Here is a 15651-nt window from a genome sequence, read left to right on the forward strand (position 1 = left end):
CTTAACTCTCTTTCTCCCCATCTCTCTCTAATTTTCTCTCTCTTCCTTTGTCGTTTCTCACACACCCACACACACACTCTCCTGTGGCCTGCCTGAGCAGTACTCTCTCTCTCTCTCTCTCTCTCTCTCTCTCTCTCTCTCTCTCTCTCTCTCTCTCTCTCTCTCTCTCTCTCTCTCGCGCGCGCACATGGCTCTGCCCGTCGGACCCGCGTGCCCTGCACACCCTCGCTGGCTACAGTCAAGGACTCAGCAACTGGCATCTTGAGAATCAGCGCCTCCTCCGTGCTCGCACGTGCGCTGTCCCCCAGTGTCAACGGCTCCTTGCAGGTAGGTAAGCCTTATAAACTTAATTAAAAAAACAATTTAAAAATCACAAAAATACTTTAAAAATCATTTATAAAAAAAACAAAAACAAAAACATTTAAAAAATTTAAAAATCAAAAAGGGTTTTCAAAAATCAGAAAAAAAAACTCATAAATGATTCAAAAAAATATAAAAACCTCATAAAAAATTACAAAAAAATCAACACTTTACAAAAAAATAATTAAAAATTAGAAAAAAATAAATAAAAAACCCACAAAAATTTTAAAAACTCATAAAAAATTAAGACCTTCTTAGAAAATTCTTAAAAAATACAAAAAATAAAATAAAAACTCAAAATTTTTAATAAAAATTCAAATATTGATTTAAAAAATCCCAATAATTCAAGAAAATCTTTAATTTTTGAAAAACTCCAGAGATAATTCAAAAACTGACTAGAAAAATCATAAAAATTATAACAAATTCATAACAGCTCACAAAAAATTCTTAACAAAACATAAAAAATGCATGAAAAATTAAAAACGTCATAAAGAAATCTCATAAAAATTTTCAGAAATAATAGAGATAAATCAAAATAAATCACAAAAAATTAGAAATTCAAAAAAAATTATAAAATTCAAAACTTTTCCAAAAAATCTTTAAAAATCATAAAAAGACCAAAAAAATAGAAAATTTAAAATTTCACAAATAATTAGGAAAAATAAAAAAGAAGTCGTAGGAAGTGCCAAAAACAGCCAAAACGAGGCCGAAAAGCAAAAAACAACACCAAGAAAAATAGGAACGAGAGAATTGAAAGCCGAAATGGCAAAGCCAAAAAATGTACCGCAAACTGAGCAAACACCGCACATCGAGCAAACCGTGCAAAAGTGAATCCGAATAGCCAAAAAAAAGCTGAAAACAGGCAACCCGAAGCCGTGAGGGGCAGACAAATTTCTAAATTTGTCAAATCGAGCCAAAAATTGACAAATTAGAATTGTAAACTCATCGAAGCTCAGATTTCGAGCTAAATTTTGGAATCTCCTTGGGAACTGGGAGTGAATTAATTTGGCCAAGAATATTATTATTCTAGCTAAATTTTGACAGAATCGCCGCGATTCGATCTAGGAGCTAGATGTGAACGTGCATGCTAGAGATTGACAAGTATAAACAATTGCATTGCAATTGAGCTTCCACGAACAGGAGCACGACTCATATGTAATTGCAGATTAGGCTAGTATGAGCAACAAAAATTTTGCTAATCAATACCAGAATCTGCCAATTGACAATTTTTACAGATTGAGCAAACATGGACTCAAATCGATCCGAGAGTTCAAGTATAGCAGAACAAGCCAATAGCAGTGGTAGCACAAGTGCAACTGCAACCGACCAGATTTTACAACTTTATGGCTACAATGGAGAGAAAGTCAAGCTCTAATACCAATTGTGAGGTCCCCAACCCCGAGAAGATTGGGGCAACTTGATAGATGGCCTTCCTTTATTGTCCTTTTCCGTTGATGACACCCTACTCCATTTCCACAAAGTAGAGATACGATAACGGAAGAGAGGAAGTCCTCTATTTATCGTTTACGTGGTTATAAGGGTCATACACCACAAGCCAGTTGATAAATCTAGGATTCTAATGAAAGCTGTTTCCTAACATAAAGATGAAATCCCATTGACATATTTAGAATCCATAAACAACGCCTTTTTCCCACGTTTAAGAGGCACGACCGTCATCCATAAACCATAAATATGATATGAGACTTAGTCTAAACTAACTAGTACTCTTGTGAAAAGTACCTGACTAATCGGGGCCATAGCTTTCAAGGGCACGTATATTTAGGACTTCTCGACTCTTGGCACAACGAGTCTCTAATTTTGCTCTCTTAATAAGAGGGAGTGGAGAGTTTCTTGACTAATCGAGACCACCCATCCTTGTCTGGCAACCTGAGTCAGTCCTCCACTTTCCACCCCACACTTACACTTTTTAACTTGTTTTCTAATTACTACTACACTATTTTACACATAAAAACAATGTTCTTAATTAATTTCAGGCATAGTTTCTTTTATACAGTCCTTCAAAAAATACCAAAACAATTCAAACAAGACCTAATGAAGACAGTCCTATATTTGTACAAAAATAAAAATTTCAATTTCTTAAATTGTCGCTACCCGCACCCATCCTCTGTTTAACCAACAGAGCCTTTGCAAAGGATTTATTCGCTAACCACGAATTGCACAACCTTCCCATCTTACTAACCGCGAGGCATTTTGATAACTGCGAGGCATCTTGCTAACCTCCAGATATCCCACTACCCGTAGGGCATCTTGCTAACCGCGAGGCATCCCGCTAACCACGAGGAACAAAAGAGAGCTCATAACCTCAGCTTAATCTCCTCCGCTAATCGCAGAATCATTTCGCTACCTGTGAGGAACAAAAGATATTCTTTCAACAATTCTTCTCTTTAAATGATTTTTTCAAACACAATCAACCAATTCTTCATATCAGTCACCAGTAACAACTTATCAAACAATAACAATTTATTAAGTAATAACAGTTCAACAAACATTGATAATTTATCAAACAGTTCTTTCACTAATCTATGAAAACATATGCTTGTTTCTTATGATAGAATCACGTTTCTTGAACAATTTAAGGGGATCCCTATGCTTAGCTTCCTAGGTCAACATGAATAGCAATGCAAAATTATAAATTTATCTTACCCGATTAGCGACATGTTCGATTACCTCCCGTATTTGAGGCTGGACTATTTTATCTTCTTTCGGAGTCGATACCTCCGCTTAAGTTATGATTGGAGTGGACGATATCTTCTTTTGCACCTTTCGTGGAGATGGAACGACATGAGCATCCTTTGAGCTTCGAGTCACTCGCTTCGGGGCCATCGTAACGAGGTAGAGAAAAGTACAAGAGAGAAAGAGAACTTAAGAATCCAAAGGGCAATACGACAATGGTAGAGAAAGAATTGGAGATGGAGATGGCTTGAAGGTAAGAATTTGAGGTTGAGGGAGAGAAGGTAACTCCAACCTCAAGGCAAGAGAGCTTCAACTTCTGAAAGTGTGTGTCTGTGTGTCTTAAAAGTGAGGGAAGAGGGGTCTTTATATAGACTCTCAACGCCAGCTAAGAATAGAGGGAAGAAAAGAGAGATAAGTTCGCGTACGTTCGCGGCTTTATACATACACACACACACATATATTTATTAATTTTTATTTTTTGCGGACACGGATTTTGATGCACGATTTCAAGCCTCTTAGAAGAAGCTTGGATTCTAAGAAAAGAGCTCTAAACTAAACTCCTCCTCTTTTTCTTTCTTAAAAGTACTCCTCCTACTCCTTCTCTTCTAAAATTACTCTTCCTTTTTTAAAATTACTCTCTCTTTCCTAAAGTGTCAACTCTTATCTTTAGATACAATCTTGAGGCTTAAGTTTCCCATCAACCTATTGTTTTGAAGTGAATAAAGACCATAAGCAATAGTTCTAGAGTCCGATTTTTGATCTGATCATTTCGTTTGAACACATAAAATGCGAACCTTCAATATTTGCAAAGTGAATAAAATCATTTTATTGAAAAATATTGGGTACATTACAGGAACCAAATCTCAACAACCAAGAATCGATTGAAAGTGCCTTCTAGACTTACAGCTTCAAAGAAAGATGCTGCAAATGGAAAGCAAGACGAAGGGGCCAAAAGACGTAGCAATAGAGTGGTAGTGAGAGAGAGAGCCTAGTTTTGTTCTCATGTACAGAACACTTAAGTACAAAACTCATATGCTAAGCTAGTGGACTCATGTAATTGATTAATGCAATACAACCTTTACCATCTTATTGTGTCATCTCGTTACTTGCAGTGAACTTTGTCGTTGTTTTGAAGTTACTTTATGTTGTCATCCAACTTAATTGTGTGTACTTGTTTTGAAATACTATTGCTTTCCTCATTTTCTAGGCCCCACAAAAATTTGTTTCAAGAACCAAGTTAGCCAAGAATGTTTGTAGTTGATACGTTCTCGTATTTTTAAATAAAGGACATCTAAATATGAAATGTGAACATGAAACATATAGTTGCTAGTAGTACAATTAGCTTTTATAGAAATTAGAAAGAGAATGGGATATATGAGGGCCTCTTATTTGGAAGCTTAAGTACCTACTTAAAACTTAATGAATCTTTGACCAAATGCTAGAATGGTGGGGTAAGTGGTGGACTTTAAGACATATGCACAAAAGTTCCTTGGATCAAGTTAGTGGCTTAGACCACTCAGGTCATGGTAGATTTTGATAATCTGACCATAACTTCCATATACAATATGAAATATTCATAGAAGTATAGTTTTAATATGTTAAAAACATGATAAGACTTTTATTTGATTTCAAAGGACCCAAAACATATATTTTTAAAAAAACTAGAAGTTATGCAATAAGTTGCAATTTATTATTGAGCGTAAATGAGTATTGATTACCATCAATCTTAATTGAGATATCGTAGAAGCTTCACAAAAATACTACATACCTAAAATGGAATTTTCAAAAAAGTTTGAGCCAACTTAAGAAATATCTAACCTACACTAATGATAGTGAAAATTCTTGCAATTTGACAAATTATTATGTTAAAGATGGACATGGGAATGCGTTAAGTATGGAGCTTGATTTACCCTTGTAATTATTATTATAGAAAAACACATTTTTAAGAACCCCATAATGAGCAGAATCCATTGTACATGAGAAAAATCACTCGTCGAAAAACTAAAATCACTCACCGAAAAACCAAAAATCATTCCCTGATCTCGAGCTCTGCTTGAGACCAGGTTCGTCGGAATATTCTCTTTTGCGGGAATATATTGGCCGAATTGTGGTAAAAAAGTTAGAGTTTTCCATGCGAGGCCATGTTTCGAGGACAGATTATGGCCAAATCAGGCATCTTTTGCACCAAAGAACTGTGTCGGGGGGTGTTTTGAGACCCGAGGGCTCTATACCAAGCTCCGTGCACCATGACGTGCAAAATCCATGTTTGACCTACAATTCATGGCCAAATCAAGCATCTTTTGCACCAAAGAACCGCGTCGGGGGATGTTTCGAGACCGTCCATCAAAGTATGGGTTTTTTTGGCACCATGATCAAGTTACATGCCTCATTTTTGGAGCAAAAAATTAGAGTTTTCCATACGAGGCCATGTTTCTGGGGAAAATTATGGTCAAATTAGGCATCTTTTGCACCAAAGAACCGCGCTGGGGGGTGTTTCGAGACCCGAGGGGTCTGTACCAAGCTCCGTGCACCATGGCGCTCAAAATCCCTGTTTGACATGCAGTTTATGGCCAAATCAAGCATCTTTTGCACCAAAGAATAGCGTCGAAGGGTGTTTGTTTGACCAAACATGCCTTTTGCATGCCGTGGCGCATGGAGCATGGTCCGGACGCCTCCGGTCCCAAAACACCCCCCGACAACCCAATAGGCCTTTTGCGTGCTGTGGCGCATAGAGCATGGTCCAGACCCCTCCGGTCCCGAATCAGGCGCTATTCTTTGGTGCAAAAGATGCTTGATTTGGTCCATAAACTGCAGGTCAAACATGGATTTTGCATGTCGTGGTGCATGGAGCTTGGTACAGACCCCTCGGGTCCCAAAACACCCCACGACGTGGTTCTTTGGTGCAAAAGATGCCTGATTTGGCCATAATCTATCCCCGAAACATGACCCCGCATAGAAAAATCTAATTTTTCACTCCAAAAATGAGGCATGTAACTTGATCATGGTGCAAAAAAAAAACCCATACTTTGATGGATCCAACAAGTCCCGAACGCAACACATTCTTTTGAATCTTTTTCCAGGTGACCCCATTTTCTTAGATAAGTAGACTTCTTACAAAGAGGGTACGCAAGACCAGACCCTTAATGACCATGACAAAGAAAGTTTAAAAGAAGAAAAAGTATATAGCTCAAACCACAGAGGAACGGACAGTCCTTTAGAGTGAAGAAAAAAGTACAAGAACTTTGTCCTTGCATGGAAACGACAATCACCTCCTCCCCCACCACCAACGAATAAGAAGAATAGGAAATGGGGAGCCATCATAGTCGCTTTGCATGATATACAAAAATATGAAAAGAGCATGAATCCTATAATTTCTACAGCTCGATACTAAAGGATGGAGCGTGAAATAATTAAGAATTTTGGCTTATACTACCGAAGTCCAACAGTCTTTGAAAATGTCATTGACAAAATGAAATCGATGACCCTTTATCACCATTGCATGCAAATGGAGTAGATAGAAGTCTAGAACCTCCTCTATCACCTCATCTCCATCTAGTTTTTAATTTATGTTGTCCGTCAAATTAGATTCACGTAGGAGCACAAGCTTCATTGAGACCTCTTCATGCTCACTTATATCTTTAACCTCCCTATCTCTCCTCGTGCTTTTTCCTTTGTTCTTATCCCTCTCCATTTCCTTAAGCACTAGCTATACACCCCATGCCCAAGTCGATAAGGCCATTATGATCATTTACCTTGTAATCCCTCTTAGCAAGCCCTTTGACAAATTTCAATAGGCAAAAATAAAAAATTCTTGTGAACTTTGTACACATGCTTTAGAAAATCAATTAACAACCATATGGTGTAAGTCCTTTAAAACGAGTTCATATTCACACATGTGTGCCTCCATGGAGTACTACTTAGAATTCACTTAATTACTAAAAATTGAGTTTTAAATGTTTTTTTTGTGGAGAAGATAAATAGAGAACTAAACCGCACTTGCACAATAATACAACTCTTGGATCCCATTTTCTAAGAGTTAATTAATTTTGATGTTGAAATGCTTAGAACTCAAAAAAATCATGAAATACCAAAATAATCACACCTATAAAATTGAATGAAAGATTAAAAGAACTTAAATTAAACTTTACAATCAATAGTTATGCAAAGAGTTGGGATGTAAAACAAAATTTTCATTAAGATAAGGCCCTATGTTTGAGCTTGTACAATGATACATCATGAGAATGACATGTCCCTACACGTAAAAACCTTCTCTTTTTTAGACCTTACAATTTTGCTATCCACACAAAAAGAGTACTATTCATGGATTGAGGTACTTGCAAAGATTGCTAATGTGCCAGTCATCATTGACACAACTATTGGGAACAATATTAATGTGGGGGAATATTTGAAGGTCCACAATCTCCTGAAAAACAATATTGGAGTCGAGCGCCTCCCATACTAGCGCAATCTTTGTCTTAATCTCCCACTCACCCAAAGGGCACCCCCTTTCTCAAGGAGCACATGGAAACATGTCAGGCTCTCCCTATGCTTATCCACATGGTGTGCTTGAATGCTATTGGCTGGGCTAAAGAGGGGTCCAATGAGCTTCTAGTTCAAATCAGCAAACATTTAGATATTTTCGAGTTCTCTCTCACAAAGAGGTAAGGAGGACTCTTGTCCTAATGCTACCCAATGTTGCTTGAAATGCATTATGCATGTGATTGGCTAAGATGAGAGGGATCCAATGATTGAGCAAAAAGGAGGGGTCAACCAAATCAAGCAAGGGGTGTGCTTGGTTGGGAGTATACACCCTCTCACACACTCATTTTTTCAAACATTCTCACTTGGTGAAAGTGGAAGAACTCCATCTCCTTCTCCAAGCTTGTTAAGAAGTTGAGAGTCTACACCAACACTCTTGGCTATGTAGTGCAAATCCAACCAAGTGCCATGCTTCAATGCTTAAGGTTTCCATCTTCTCCATCTTCATTACTATGCTATTATGTATGCTAGCAAGAAGAGTGATGATAAGTGAGGAACTATTTCTTTTTCCTATGAATGTTTCTTCTTCCTCTTCCCTACCCTCATCCCTTGCTAGCTCTCTCCACCTTTGAGGGTGTTTGAGGCTTTGGGACTGAGGCCGGGGATGGTTAATGCTTTTACAAAGTTTATGTTATGCTCGTGATGCATGAAGCTTTCCATCTTCGTAGCATCACCAAGGTCACAAGGAGCACAAATATTGTATTATACCAAGTCTCTCCTTATGGGAGAATATATAATAAAAAAGTCTATTGGAGGGGGGAACTGGCTCCACATAAATCCGGTCGTCAATTGTTGTCAAGCTCTCTAATTCTCTCTCTCTCTCTCTCTCTTGCAAAAGTATTGTTCATGCCAAGTTAGTTAAGTATAATGGTTATGTTGCTACCTCTAATTAAGTTTATCCTCTATGTTCTCAAAGCATACTCACAAAAATGCTCTCTTTAATTCTCCTAGTTCCACTATTCTCAAAGTTCATGGCCATTTCCCTTACATTGATATCAAAGCTATTAGTTTCTCTTTTCTTGCTTAAAAAGAGAGGTCCTTAAGTTGTCCATGAAAGGTTGGGCCTGTTTATTACAATAGGGTAAGTGGGATAGGGATCTATTATCTTGCTTGAGAAGGACTTAGTTCGAGGTACACTGTTGGGAACTATAGTCTTAATAATGGAGTCTGTAGGGGCTTGCCATCAGGGGGTTCAACGTTCAGTACCCCCCTATATAACGTGCATTCACAGGGTATTAAAAAAACCCCTCTTTTAACATGTTTAAATGAATAAAATGACCCCTTATTTTAGGAAATTTTTCATAAATTGAATATGAAAACCCCTTATTTTAATGCATCTCTTTTAAATTGCCTAAATTTTATGCATTTTAAAACTCCTCCTTTCGAACTCACGTTATACGTTAACATTACATAGTGCACCCCTCAAGGACCTGCCTTTGGCTTAACCATTATTGAGCTACTAGCAATCTCAATAGGAACTATAATCAACCGATCAATGTTAGACCCTCTCCACTAGTCTTTGCAATCAATGGTGTCTAAACCACGGGTGTGGATGTTTGAGAACTAATTTTCAAAGGTAAAGAAGAGTAGCGACTAAGGGTTTTGAGGGTACCAAAGCACAAAGTAATTTATACTTAAGTTTAATTAGCATGGGCTGACAATAACCAAGAGAGTAGAATGAAAATTGATAAATTTGATTTTGCACATGAAGGTGCTAAAGATGATGCCCCATGTTTGTTAATTATCTTGTTACTAGGTTGCAAAAAGCTATGGGCAACCCTGCTTTGTAAGCCAAAGTTACTGAACAACTTCGTGCTTATGGGATTTCCCTTCCTCTCCAAGAGGAGAGAGAGCTTAGGAGGCCTCTTGATGAGACTTCCAAAAGAAGACTCTCTCCCATACGAGGGGAGAAATCCAAAGAACGAGAAAGTAATGAATTCCTAAGTTCCTCAAAAGATGTGGCTCCACAAAGATGGCAGTCTAGACGGTTGCCAACTCCTCATAAGAGGAAACTCTCAACCCACAATCCTTCTCCTTGTCACTCCAAAATGGAAGAGAGAAAAAAAAGGAAGAAAAGGGTAAGAAAGAGGTCACCCTCTTTTACTTTTTCTCACCCTGCATGGTGAAGGTCACAAAATCTCAAGAAGTTCAAAGAGGGAGGAAAGAGTATCTCTTTTCTCACATATGATGGCACCTTTGGTGCTACCGACAAAGTATTGGCCTTCATCCAACAATTTGACATGGCCTTTGGAGACCAGGGCTTCACGGAGTCCTCCAAGCTATACCATGTAGCTATGCACTTCTAGAAATGTGCTCATCAATGGTGGGCTGGCCTTCGTGGCAATGGCAAAGCCCCAAAGACATGGAAAACTCTACAAGTTTCCATCATGAAGCAATTTATTGCAAGTGATGCAAAGGACAAAGTGCTTACTGAATGGCAAAGTTTAAAGCTGCTCTCCAATGAGTCTATTCACAAATATGTAGACAAGTTTTGGGATTTACATCTCAAGGCTACTGTCTTTCAAAAGATAGACTTCGTCAAGCAAAAGCAATAATTTTGCACAAGACTACCTAAAGATATGGCTGAGTATGTAAACTTTCAAGGCATAGGACTATCATGAAGAGATTCACCATAACATGGTCATTTCACAAATCAATTTCCAACAAGGGGCTAAAAGGAATTTTATTCCCACAAAACCTAGGGACCGAAATAAGGCAAAGGGGAAGAACAATGCCCAAAACTCTTCCCAAGGAAATTCCAACAACAATCGGTCCAAGGAGAAGGAGAAGGGAATTTACAAATGTAGATATAAACTCTCTCCTAAAGAGCTAGAAGCTTTTCTTAAGGATCACAAATGCTTTAAGTGTGGGGAGCAAGGACATGGCTACCGTTCTTGCCCCAAAAGTAATACCCACAATGAGACTCCTAGAGCTTCCATGATCGAAGCTCCAAAATAGGATGCTTATTGCAAAGCATCACCTCTCTCCTATGCTTGGGGATAGGTAATGGAGCATGATGCCTTCATCTTGTTTTACCCTGGCTTTACTATAAATTCCTTATCAACGGAGTTGGCCACCGAGTTAAGCATTCAAGCTCATGAGATGGGAGATGTGGTTAGCCGATGGAGCCTTCAAGGGGCAAGAAGACACATTTACTCCCTTGATTGGAAAATTGAAGCTTCATGTCCAAGGCTATGTTGACAAGAAGATTTCTTCATCTCTTCTATAAAACATGAGGATGCTATCCTAGGGGCACCATGATTCAACCGCATGTGCCAACATGAGGTTCCCTAAAAGGAGAATCTACTTCACCTACAGGGAAAAGAGCATGTACATAGATGCTAATGAGTCGGAGAACACCATATCCTTGGTAAATACGCTTGTTTTTTATAAGTCAATGAAAAGCTCTATTTTTGCGTAAATGATTTTTGTTAGAGAATCTGTAAATGATTTTAATGTTTTAACAAGTAGCAATAAAGGGCATCAAGAGGAATTAGAGTTGTCTAATTTTTTAAATGGATTCCAAGATGTTTACATTGATGACATCCCTAGTGAGCTACCTCCAAAACGAGGGATGATGACAATGCAATAGAGCTCCTACCAAGAAGCTCACTGCCTAATAAATCTCCTGATTGAGTTTCACAAGATCAACGAGAGGAGATCATGAGGCAAGTGCATGAATTGGTGGAAAAAGGGATGTTGAGGCCTAGCTCCTCTCCATTCTGTTCACCACTACTTTTAGAGCAAAAGAAAGACGGCACATATCACATGTGTGTCGACTACATATCACTAAATAATATTACTATCAAAAACAAATTTCATGTGCCATGGGCCACTCAAATTATCTTGAGGAGTACAAGAGTCTCCTCCAGGTAATCTTTCAAGTTGTGATAGAGAATAACCTTTTCATTAATCAAAAGAAAAGTGAATTTTTCCCTACAAGAGATTCAATATTTAGGTCACATTATCTCTAAAGATGGCCCCCGTATGGATGCAGCAAAGTTAAAGCTAATAAAAGGATGTGTTGGGGGTCCCATCGTTGCAATAGCTCTGGAATGACCAACAAAATTATCAATCCGGAGGGATGAGCTACCCGGTTAGGGCATGAAAACACTCACACGGTTAGTGAGCTAATCGTGGCAACACAAATGGTTAAGTCTATGAGGTGAGCCTCTCGGCCTATGGAGGAGCTAAGCTGCAATGAAGGGCAATCTCCATATCCACTTCTCTTCACCTCTAATCAACCCAATCACACATACTATGATTGCAAGATGCACACAACACTAATCCTATCATGCAACACACTAATCGCAAGCACACACACATAGATCTATCAAGCACCACACTCCAATGAAACCTACATGCACACACAAGCAAAAGAGGGCAATCACACAAGATTATAACCACTAATTAGTTAAGATCTAGTTAATCTATGCATCATAGGCAATCATAAGCAGTAAGAGAGAGGCATAGTGAGAGAGAATGAATCATTGATTAGTGTTAATCAAATCTCATGAGCAAGGAGAATCTCAAGGACTCCATAGCCACACACCTCAAGAGCTCTCACCAAAGAGTGCTCTCAACAAATGACTTGAGAACCCTAATTTTCTTTACACAGTGCCTTATATACCTAGGTTAAAAATATGCATTGTTCGGGCACCCAAGCCCTTTAGGGCTCACCACTTAGTGAATCTGCAACCTAGGCACTGTAAGTGACCTATTGTTTACAACTTGGAACTCCCATTGAGCTCGTAACACATTAAAACATTACAATGGCTTGAAATAATTCGGGAATTTACAATATATTTTGGGAAAACGTGAAAAATGTGTAACTCCAATATTTATTGCTTCTTTGTATTCATCCTTGATGTGCATTCGTAAGTCTTCGATCTTTAACAGCTTCTGTTAATTGACGGCGACTCAGTTAACATGATGGCCTAATCCAAGAAATCTACAGGAGCTACAAGGCTTTATAATTATGTGTGCATACTATAGATGCTTCCTTAAAAAATTCTTGCTAATAGCAGGCCCACTACTTGACTTAACAAAAAAGAATGTTAAGTATTCATGACTTCAAAAGTGCAAGAAGCTTATGAAGAAGCTTATCTCTCAATTTGTGCTCACACTACTAGATCTCTCAAAGCCATTTGAGGTCCAATGTGATGCTTGCGGTGACTGCCTTGGAGCTATTTTGCTCCAAGAAGGGCATGCCATAGCATATGAGAGTCAAAGACTCAGACTCAACTCCAATAAGTCTCAATAGGGGAGAGATGGTTACATCTCAATAGGGGTCCAAAAGGAGGTAGTCTATCAAAGAGAAACGTGCATCTAATGAAGCTTAAAAGACCTTAGGGTTAGCTTCATTAAAGACCTCCAAAGGCTAGTGTTAAAAGTCCTTAGACCTTCGCATTGCTTGAGGTGGGAACCCGGCCCAAGCTTGAGGTGCTTGTCATGCTTGGTGAGTAAGGTGCTTGAGGTGCTTTTCATGCTTGCTGACTAAGGTGCTTGAGGTGCTTGTCATGATTGATGAGTAAGGTGCTTGAGAAGCTTCCCATGCATGGGGGGTAAGGTGCTTGAGTAAAAAAGAGACCCTACAAAGGAGGGGGAAAGCCCCAAAGTTAGGGGAATCTTTGACTTAACCTCCCACTCACCCAAAGGGAACCCCCTTTCTCAAGGACCACATGGACACATGTTAGGTTCTCCGTATGCTTAGCCACATGTTGTGCTTGAATCCTATTGGCTGGGCTAAAGAGGGGTCCAATGAGCTTCTAGTTTAATTCAACAAGTATCTAGATATTTTCAAGTCCTCCCTCTCAAAGAGGTAAGGAGGACACTTGTCCTAATGCTACCCATGTTGCTTGAAATGCATTATGCATGTGATTGGCTAGGATGAGAGGGGTCCAATGAGCTTCAAGCTTGAGCAAAAAGGAGGGTTCAACCAAAGCAAGCAAGGGGTGTGCTTGGGGTATACACCCTCTCACACACTCATTTTTTCAACCATTCTTACTTGGTGAAAGTGGAAGAACTCCATCTCCTTCTCCAAGCTTGTTGAGAAGTTGAGAGCCTACACCAACACTCTTGGCTATGGAATGCAAATCAAACCAAGAGCCATGCTTCAATGCTTAAGATTTCCATCTTCTCCATCTTCATTATTATGCTATTATGTATGCTAGCAAGAAGAGTGATGATAAGCGAGGAACTATTTCTTTCTCCTATGAATGTTTCTTCTTCCTCTTCCCTACCCTCATTCCCTCTAGCTCTCTCCAGCTTTGAAGATGTTTGAGGCCTTGTGACTGAGGCCGCGGGGATGGTTAATGCTTTTACAAAGTTTATGTTATGCTAGTGATGCACGAAGCTTTCCATATTCATAGCATCACCAAGGTCACAAGGAACACAAAGATTATATTATAAAGTCTCTCTTTATGGGAGAATCTATAATACAAAAGCCTATTGGGGGGGGGGGGGGGGGGGGGGGGGGGGGGGGCTCCACATAAATCCGGTCCTCAATTGTTGTCAAGTTCTCTAATTCTCTCTCTCTCTCTCTCTCTCTTGCAAAAGTATTGTTCATGCCAAGTTAATTAAGTATAATGGTTATGTTGCTACTTCTAATTAAGATTAGCCTCTATGTTCTCAAAGCAGTCTCAGAAAAATGCTCTCTTTAATTCTTCTAGTTCCACTATTCTCAAAGTTCATGGGCAATTTCCATTACATTGGTATCAGAGCTATTGGTTTTTGTTTTCTTGCTTAAGAAGAGAGGTGCTTAAGTTTTCCATGAAAGGTTTATTGCAAGAGGGAAAGTGGGATAGGGATCTATTATCTTGGTTGAGAAGGACTTAGTTCGAGGTACACCATTGAGAACTATAGTCTTAATATTGGAGTCTCTCAGGGCTTGCCATCAAGGGTTTCAACGTTCAGTACCCCCCTATATAACGTGCATTCGCAGGGTATTAAAAAACCCCTCTTTTAACATGTCTAAATGAATAAAATGACCCGTTATTTTAGGAAATTTTTCCAAAATTGAATATAAAAATCCCTTATTTTAATGTATCTCTATTAAATTGCCTAAATTTTTTGCATTTTAAAATTCCTCCTTTCGAACCCACGTTATACATTAACATTACATAGTGCACCCCTCGAGGACTTGCCTTTGGCTTAACCATTATTGAGCTACTAGCAAGCTCAACAGGAACTATAATCAACTGAGCAATGTTAGACCCTCTCCACTAGTCTTTGCAATCAACGGTGTCTAAACCACACGTGTGGATGTCTGAGAACTAATTTTTAAAGGTAATGAAGAGTAGCGACCAAGGGTTTTGAGGGTACCAAAGCACAAAGTAATTTATACTTAAGTTAAATTAGCATAGCTGACAATAACCAAGAGAGTAGAATGAACATTGACAACTTTGATTTTGCACATGAAGGTGCTAATGATGATGCCCCCATATTTGTTAATTATCTTGTTACTAGGCTGCAACAAGCTATGGGCAATCCTGCTTTGCAAGCCGAAGTTAACAACTTCTTGCTTATGGGATTCCCCTTCCTCTCCAAGAGGAGAGAGAGCTTAGGAGGCCTCTTGATGAGACTTCCAAAAGAAGACTCTCTCCCATACGAGGTGAGAAATCCAAAGAATGAGAAAGTAATGAATTCCTAAGTTCCTCTAAAGATGTGGCTCCACAAAGATGGTAGTCCTAGACGATCGCCAACTCCTCCTAAGAGGAAACTCTCAACCCACAATCTTTCTCCTCGTCACTCCAAAAAGGAAGAGAGGAAACAAAGGAAGAAAAGGGTAAGAAAGAGGTCACCCTCTTTTACTTTTTCTCACCCTGCATGGAGAAGGTCACAAAAGCTCAAGAAGTTCAAAGAGGGAGGAAAGAGTATCTCTTTTCTCACATATGATGGCACCTTTGGTGCTACCGACAAAGTATTGGACTTCATCCAACAATTTGATGTGGCCTTTGGAGACAAGGGCTTAACGGAGTCCTCAAGGCTATACCATGTAGCTATGCACTTCTAGAAATTTTCTCATCAATGGTGCGCTAGCCTTCGTGGCAATGGCAA

The sequence above is a fragment of the Adiantum capillus-veneris genome, chromosome 22 (assembly GCF_014529385.1).
Source record: "Adiantum capillus-veneris isolate H3 chromosome 22, ASM1452938v2, whole genome shotgun sequence".
Lineage (NCBI taxonomy): Eukaryota > Viridiplantae > Streptophyta > Polypodiopsida > Polypodiales > Pteridaceae > Adiantum > Adiantum capillus-veneris.